This window comes from Orycteropus afer, unplaced genomic scaffold (assembly GCF_000298275.1).
Source record: "Orycteropus afer afer isolate SDZICR_OR568_19922 unplaced genomic scaffold, OryAfe1.0 scaffold01145, whole genome shotgun sequence".
NCBI lineage: Eukaryota > Metazoa > Chordata > Mammalia > Tubulidentata > Orycteropodidae > Orycteropus > Orycteropus afer.
The window spans coordinates 97,219-106,557 of record NW_006922732.1 but is presented as its reverse complement, the minus strand read 5'-3'; the positions used below and the strand labels follow the sequence as shown (position 1 = coordinate 106,557).

Genomic DNA, 9,339 nt, shown 5'->3' with positions numbered 1-9,339 from the left:
GACTCATAGCAACCCCCACATGGTTGCCAAGGTTATAGATCGTTACAGAAGCAGACTGCCTCATCTTTCTCCTGAACAGTGGCTAGTGGGTTCAAACCACCAACTTTTGGTTGTCCGCTGAATGCCTTAACCACTGTGCTCCAGAGCTGCTGCTTCTTATAATTATATTGTGAATTAAATAATTTGAAGATGCATAATGGAGCAGTTTCCAAAGACTTATTAAGTTGAAAATAAAATAAGGAGTCAAGAAATGAATGCAAAATGCATAAATAGACAAAAAAATGTGAACTTGAAGGAGAAGGGAGAGGATATAGTGTTATGGTAAGGAGATCAAGCAAATTCACCATGCTGTTTTCTTCTGAGCACTGCAAAATATGTTTTATACATGTATTTCAATCTGAATCAAGCTGACAGCATGAAAGTCTACTTGTATATTCTTTCACAATGCATTCATTATACTCAACATTGCCTCAGAATGTGATAGAAGACTGCAGCAACACCGTCAGATTGTACTACACAGTGTAGTCCAAGGACTAGATATGTGAGATATAGGTATTAATGCTTAAAAGAGATATTTGAAATTATAAATATGGATGTGTAGGAGTCCAAATGCACAAATCCCACATAGAAATTACAATGTTCAATTCATTATTAAGTAATTACAAAAGAATAATAAATAAAAGTTAAATTATAGTTAAATAATTAAAAAATGATTTTTATAACACCTCACTTACCCATTTGGTATAAATAAATTAAGGTGCTCAGCTCACTACAATACAGAAAAAGTATTCCTAGGGTCAATAAAAAATACTCATGGGTGTTGGATAAGGTTGAATATGAGAGAGTATTCATCATTACTTGATTTTGTCACTGAATTCTGCAGTTTAATTCTCTCTTAAATTTACACATAGGTTTGGCTTAAGCCTGAAGTTTAATTATGAGAAACCACACAGCAATAACAATGTTTATCCTTCGGGGACTGACAGAAGATCCTCAGCTTCAGGTTTTGCTTTTCATTTTCCTACTGGAAATCTGACCATCATTACCCTCACCTTGGTGAATCCTCACCTTAAAACACCCCTGTATTTTTTCCTCCAAAATTTCTCTTTTCTAGAAATCTCATTTACAACAGCCTGTGTTCCAAGATTCCTGCACAGCATATCAACTGGAGACAGAAAAATTACTTACGATGCATGTGCCATTCAACTATTTTTTATATATCTCTTTGGGGTAACTGAGTTTTTTCTTTTGGCCATCATGTCTTATGATCGTTATGTGGCCATCTGCAAACCCTTACATTATAGGACAATCATGAGCAGCAAAGTGTGCAAAATTCTAGTTTTCTGCTGTTGGATGGTAGCATTTATGATTATTCTCCCACCAATTAGCTTAGTTTTTAACCTGGAATTTTGTAACTCTAATATCATCAATCATTTTGGCTGTGATGTACCTCCTATTCTGAAAATCTCATGCTCAGACACATGGTTAATTGAGCAGATGGTTATAGCCTGTGCTGTACTGACTTTTGTTATCATGTTTATGTGTGTAGTTCTCCCCTACTTGCATATTGTAAAGATGATTCTAAAATTCTCTTCTGTTCAACAAAGGAAAAAGGCCTTTTCCACCTGTTCTTCCCACATGATTGTGATTTCAATCACCTACGGCAGCTGCATCTTCATCTATAACAAAACTTCTGCAAAAGAAGAGGTGGAGATTGATAAAAGTGTGTCATTGCTCATTTCATCCATATCACCAACGCTGAATCCTTTCATATATACCTTGCGGAATAAGCAAGTTAAAAAAGCCATTAAAGACTCATTCAAAAAAATTGCATTCCTCTCAAAGAAGTAGAAGAAATTTAAGTTAATGAATCATGTTAAAAGATGCATGTTGTTGTTGTCGTTGTTATATGCCGACGAGTCGGCCCCGACTCATAGCGATCCCTCCTTGGGTTTCCGAAGCAGTATCACTACGGAAGTAGGATTGCCCAACCTTCCTTCCGAGGAGTGGCTGGTGGGTTTGAACCGCATAGCTAATTTATATTTTTATAGTGGTGATAAACAAATTTCTCATTACTTAACATGTAGAACAATCAGGCTGATCTCACAGCCATTTAATCATTATTTTCCTATCACTTCATTATTGAACAAGCAATTATTTAAAAATGCTCTGTGGTAGATAAAATATATGTCCTTTTTAATCTTTTAAGCAGAAATTTTAATGACTAAAACATTCATTTTTTCTTCTTTCCAGATGATTTTATAGTATGGATGTGAATAAGACATTCTGCCCACCCCACCCCACTCCCGTTTTCAATAAAATGACAGATTTAACTGACAAACTTTTAAAAATCCATAGTAAAAGACAAAATGTAAAGAAAAATATTAGAGAGAACAAAAATAAAAGAATAGATTTGCCACACAAATGACAGGAAAAGGTTAATAACATAAATACATAAGGATCTTCTATGAATCAATAAGAAAGATACACAATTTATAAATACAAAGAGAAAATAAGATAGTTAATTTACTGAAATTTAAAAAAAAAATTTGTCATAGCCAGAAAATACGAATGACATTATTATCAACCACACATTTGCAAATTAGAATCTTTTTATATAATCCATTTATCATAGTTGCACAAAGCAATATTTTGATGATGTGAAGAGTTAGCAAGTATGCAGAGAAATTGGTGGTTTCATGCAATTTGTTTGAAAACTTGAGATTTAACTAATTATCAACCACATATATTACCTTTTACCTTGAAAATCTCAATCTAGAAATTTATGACACAACTGAAGTTGCCAATAAGCCCAAAATAAATATTTAACTCTGACTATTACAGTCATTTTGTAAGAGTAAATTATTGGAATCAACCAAATAACCATAATTTTAGCAAGGTGTAAGTCCATTAGGGAATTATGATATTAAATGTAGTATTTACCAAATCATAGAAAGATATTAAAAATGTGCATATTTGAAAAGCAATTTGTAAAATAGTATATAAGTCATTATTCCATTTATGTTAAATAAATTTTTTCTTGATCATAAAATTTCAGAGGATGAAATATATTTTAATCACCTCTCTTCCTACCCATAACATCAGGTTGTAGCACACAGTAAAAGCTCAATTCATATTTGAATAATGGATTAGTTCATTGTGATTACCTAGATGGTAGCATAGTGCTTCAGGCATTTGACTGCTAACCAGAAGGTTAGCAGTTCAAACCCACCAACTACTCCTGGGAAGGAACTCCTGGGATGAAAGATGGGGCAATCTACTTCCGTAGTGATACTGCCTCAAAAACCCAAGGAGGGGTCGCTATGAGTCAAATGTGAATGGATGGCAATGAACTCCTGGGAAGAAAGATGGGGCAATCTACTTCCATAGTGATACTGCCTTGAAAACCCAAGGAGGGGTCTCTATGAGTCAAATCTTAATGGATGACAGTGAGTTTTTTTTTTTTTTTTTTTTTTTGCTATGTAAGATTGGATAGGTAAATGGGTTAAATTATGTGGATAGAAATGAAATGAAATATATGCATTATACAATTTAAAACAATTATTTTGGGAGACAAGTGAACAATGCACAAGTCACAAATATTCACCTTTCCTCTAAGCCCATTTTGTTTGCTCCCATTTGGATATTTAATGAATAACTCTTCTTTTTCACCAAGCCTCCTTTCACTTTTGATGGCAAGGGTGAAAATAAACAATAAACAATATTGCTTACTTATTTTGTTTACTTGTTTTTCAGGAAAATTGTCTCCATTCCCAGTTTCAATGGTGTACCACATAACGCAGATTAAGTTAACCATTGCATTCTGTCATACAATCTCCCTTTATTGAGGGTTGTGATCTCAATCAAGCTGATCATAATTAATCAAGAGATTATTTTTTTGTTTTGTTTTGTTTTAGGCTATGTATAAGTAAATATGCATTTTTTTTTCCTGTTCAATATCAATTCTTCCTTCTCATGGTAGACAGGATAAGAACCCATCCCCCCAACAAAAATAAAACCAAATATTTATTAGAGCTGATTTAAAAGATATGTGATATGACAAAAATTAACTTACTTAGCATATTTTATTTCCCCAGTTTCAGTGTTAGGTTTAAAAATGAGCACACCCTGAAAAGAACACATAGTGATTCCCTCCCATACTTTCTCTAACCTAAGTCATTTGATTCTTTTGGTGAAAAAGCAATAGCAAATATGATACAAGTAGTGTCTTAAAAATAATTGAGCTTTTGGACACACATCTCTCATTAAAGAAAAAAAAAAGCAAAAATCCTCAACAAAAATATCACAAATAAAATGCAAGGCATTTGACTGCCAACCAGAAGGCTGGCAGTTCAAACCCACCCAGCCCCTCCTCGAAAGGAAGATGGGGCAATCTACTTCTGTAGTGATGCCACTTTGGAAACCCAAGGAGGGGTCACTATGAGTCAGAGCCCCCTCAACTGCAGTGAGTTTGGCTTTATGGTTTGTGTATAAAAGGATATATTCATCAAGATCAAGCCAATATGCAAGATTAGCTCAGTATTTAAAAACTAATCACATCAATAGGACAAAGAAGAAAAAAATCATAGGATTGTATCAATTGATGCAGAAAAAGCATTTTGTAGAATCCAACACCCATTTTTGATAAAAACATAGATCAAAATCTACAAAAACAAATGCTACTATCATACTAGCATTACTCACAGATTTCATGAATATCTACATAGAAAACCTTAAAAAAAAAAAAAAAAAAACCTGAACATAATAAGTGAATATAGCAAGGCTACAGAATACATGGTTAATATAAAAAAGTCAGTATCTTTCTTATGAATGACCAAGAACAATTGAAATTTGTAAATTTTTAAAATGATTGTTTACAATGGAACAAAAATAATTATTAATCTAACAAAACATGCATAAGAACTATAAGCAGAAAATTAAATGAGAGAAATAAAATAAGAACTAAATAAAGGGAGATATATTTTGTGTTGAAGGATTGGAAGACTCAATATTGTTAACATGCCAATCAATTTTCTAAAGTTCACATATAAAACTTCCAGCAAGCTATATTGTAGATATGGAAAAAGTGATTCTAATGTTTAGATGAAAAAGCAAAATATCTGGAAGAGCCAATAAAACCCTTGAGGGAAAAAAAAAGGTAGAAGACAATCTCATTTCAAGACTTACTATAAAACTACACTAATCAAGAGAAGAGGTAAGACTACACTAATTAATAAAGTTTATTAGTGAAATAATAGACAAATCGATTAATGGAAAAGAATAGAGAACCCAGATAGTCCCACATATTTAGTCAACTAATTTTTCACAAAGTAGCAAAGGAGATTCAATGGAGTAAGAACAGTCTTTTCTTCAAATACTGCTGGAACTATTGGATACTCACTGTTAAAAATAACGATAGACACAGACATTTCACTTTTCACAAAGATTAACTCAAAATATAGACACAGATGTTACACTTTTCACAAAAAATTCTCAAAATGAATTGTAAAGCTAAAGGCAAACCACAAAACAATAAAATAACTATTTAAAAATAACATAAACCAAAAAACCAAACTCACTGCCATCAAGTCAATTCTGACATATAGTGACCCCCATTGGGTTTCTAAGACATGAATATCTACTTCTTCTTCTTTTTTTTTTTTTTTAATGGAACGCTTCACGAATTTGCGTGTCATCCTTCCGCAGGGGCCATGCTAATCTTCTCTGTATCGTTCCAATTTTAGTATATGTGCTGCCGAAGCGAGCACATGAATATCTACTTCTGCAGAGTGGCAAGAGGGTTTAAACTGCCAACCGTCAAGTTTGCAAATGCCTTAGGCACTGAACCACCAGAGTGCCATAAAAATAACAGCAAAACTAATTTTGCTGTGTACATTTGCACCCAAAACACAGTAAAAATTAAAATATAATATTATAGCAGAAAATAAAGGTGACCTTGAGATATCAAATGAGCTCTGGTTGTATAGTGGTTAAGGCATTTGGCTGCTAACCAAAAAGTTGGTGGCTCGTACCCACCAACACTCAACAGTTCTGCTGAAGAAAGATGAGGCAGTCTGCTTCCACAAAGATTTATAGCCTTGGAAATGCAATGCTGGTCTCTATGAGTCAAAATTTACTCAATGGCAGTGAGCTGGGTTTGGCAATGCATTTTAAAATATAAACCTAAAAGCATGATGCAAGAAAGAAAAAATTGTAAGTTAGAATTAATAAAATACTTCTACTCTGCAAAAGAAACTATGAAAAGAATAAAAGAAAAAAAAAACATGTACTAGGAAAATATTTAGGAGTTCTGGTAGCATAGTGCTTAAGGCACTTAACTGCTAACCAGAGGGCTGGTGGCTCAAATCCACCAGCCACTCCTTGGAAGGAAGGTTGGGCAATCTACTTCCGTAGTGATACCGCCTCAGAAACTCAAGGAGGGGTTGCTATGAGTAGGGTCCAACTCGAGGGCACATAACAACAACAAGAAAATATTTGTAATATATGTATTTAATAAATTATTTACATCCAAATATATGAGGAGATACAAAACTGAACAATAAGAAAAGAAAACAAAAACTTTTAAATTGAGCAAATGATACAATCAGAGATCTCACCAGTGAAGATGGACACATAGTGAATAAGCATATGAAATGATGTTCAACATGATTTGTTATTACAAAATTTGAAATTAAACCCTAAGATGGCACTAAACACTTATAAAGATAGATAGATTTTTTAAAAATTAGCAATACCAACAAAAACTTTGTTTCACTGTAAAGTGCAATGTATAGGATGCAAAATGTTACAGCCATTTCAGAAGACAATTTGTGTGTTTCTTAATCTTAACTAAACAACATATTAATCATGTTGATTTGAAAACTAATATCCACAAAAATTTTGCACATGAACATTAATTGCAGTTGTATTCATAGATGACAAAAACCAGAGACAATCATAATGTCCTTTAGTATATAAATTGAGAAATAATATTTGGTATAACAGTATAATGGAAGTATATTCAGTACTATGAAACAGTAGTTATTAAACCATGAAAACACATGGATAAATCTTTAAAAAGCTATAAACTCAAACGAAACTCACTGCTGTTGAGTCAGATTTGACTCATAGCAACCCCTCCTTGGTTTTCCAAGGAGGTATCGCTACAGAAGTAGATTGCTCAACCTTCCTAAAAGCTACAGGGATGAGAAAAGTATTAGTGGGACCAGGATATATGTGGTGGGACTTGGATAGGTGAGGTATGGGAGATTTTTTAGGATGGTGAAACTATTTTGTATCACATTGTAAATGTGGATACGTTATTTATACCTATGATGATTTATAATAAAAAGGGTAAACCTTATGGGATACAAACTTTTAAAAATATCATCAGTGGGTAGGCAGAAAAGACAGATACTAACTTAAAGTATGTCCTTAGACACAGAGAAAAACTAAGCTAAAAATCAAAGGGTGCAAAAGCATTTATCAAGCAAATGACAACCAAAAAAGATCAGGGGTGGGAATATTAATTTCTGATAAAATAGATTTTAATGCCAAAGAGAAAAGAAAAGACATTATAAAATGATTATAGCATCAATCAAAAAGATGACATAACCATAATAAATATGTACACAATGAAAGAGCCCCAAATTACATAAATCACACTTTAGCAGAATTGAAAAGAGAAATAGACTTCTCAGCAATAATAGTAGGAGACTATAATGTACCACTGTTGATGAAGGGCATAACAATAGAAAGACATTCAACAAGATACAAAGATATAAACAACACAGTCAATCAACTTGACCTCATAGATGTATACAAAACACTCTGTCCAACAACAGCAAAATATACATTCTTTTCCAGTGCAAATGTAACATTCTCTAAAATAGAACATATATTAGGTCACAAAGTAAGTGTTCTGATTACCTAGTGCCACTCTGACAGGAATATACCACAAATGGGATGGCTTTAACAAACAAAAGTTTATTCTTACAATGTGGAGGCTTCAAGTCCAACTTCAAAGTGCCAGGCTCTAGGGGCTGGGTGAAAGCCCCTCAAACTTGGGGTCCAGCTCTGACTCCTGCTCCTGGCCCACTGGAGCTAGATGTGTTTCTTCACTCAGACAGCTGCTGGCTGCTGAAGCTGAGAAGCCCCAAAGTTGACAAGTCAAAAGGCACAGTCCCAATGTTACCAAACCACACAGCAGGCCATTAACTTAAGTCCATTGTAAGTCCCAAGGTCGGCATAGCATAGTAGGCTGCTGAGCAATGACACATGCAGGGTCCAAGCGTGCCATAGGCTAGAGACCATTCCCAAAGGCTTCTCCTTATATACAGGAAGCAGACCACATCCCAAAGGCAGCTACTCAGCTGCTTGTGGTAGATCCCACCATGGAGTTGATTGGCAGTCTCATCATGGGGAATAAGTACCACCAGCTGCCCAGCCACTCAACCAGGCCCAGCCAAGTTGACACAAAAACATAACCATCACAATTCCACCCCCTGTCAACTTGGCACCTGTACAGATCTTCAATGGGTGGTATCTGTACAGGTCTCCTCCACTGGGTGGCTCTAGTCCCCTAGTTCCTCTAAATGGAGACCTCACCCCCTTGGCCTGGTGGGGCCCTGTTCCTCTCATCTTGGGCATGGCAGCCTTGCCCTCTCACTCTTGGGCAGCAGCTATGGCTCCATCCCACTGACATGAACGTGCAGCCCCACACTCCAGAACTAAGTTCGTGAAGGCCTGTCTCTTTGAAACCTAGGGGGCTGTGATCGTTCCACCCCCAAAGGCCATGGTCCTACCCTTAAGGCTGAGGCAGCTCTGCTTCTGTCTCCTTGGTCTTTCAGCTTCTGCCAATTATTGCCGAAGGCAACCCACTCCACTGAAAAAAACCTGCACAAAAAGCACTCAGTTTTGTTGCTCCCTGGGCCGGCCAACCTGCTACTCCATTTCATGCTGATCTTTTCTACTAAATAATGCCTGAAGGCAACCCACTCTTCCAGGAAGCCACCTAACCAAAGGCATCAAGTTTTCTTCTTCGTGGGCTGGTAAGGCTGTCGCTGTCTCATGCTGGTTCTCTTGGCTCTGCTCCTGCCGTCTCTCATGCCAGTCTCTTGCCATCTGTCCTGCCATCTGTCAGGCCATATGCTGGGGTCTCTCTGCCAGGTTCTCAGGTCAAGGACGCACTCCACTCCTGTTTCCACATTTTAGGTATCTGTCAGAGCAGCACCCCACTCTCTTGGTACCAAATTCTGTTCTGGTTACCTAGTGCCACTCTGACAGAAATATACCACAAATGGGATGGCTTTAACAAACAGGAGTTTATTCTTACAATTT

General features: G+C 35.7%; 1 non-coding gene and 1 pseudogene across 1 annotated transcript; one reads left to right on the top strand and one right to left on the bottom strand.

Annotated features, from left to right (window-relative positions):
- The first annotated feature begins 937 nt into the window (after positions 1-937).
- LOC122152021 lies at positions 938-1,851 on the top strand (annotated as a pseudogene).
- A 3,810-nt stretch (positions 1,852-5,661) lies between these two features.
- LOC122152023 lies at positions 5,662-5,768 on the bottom strand. The gene has a single exon (XR_006164374.1). It is a non-coding gene; the product is annotated as a U6 spliceosomal RNA (small nuclear RNA).
- Between the last annotated feature and the right edge of the window lie 3,571 nt (positions 5,769-9,339).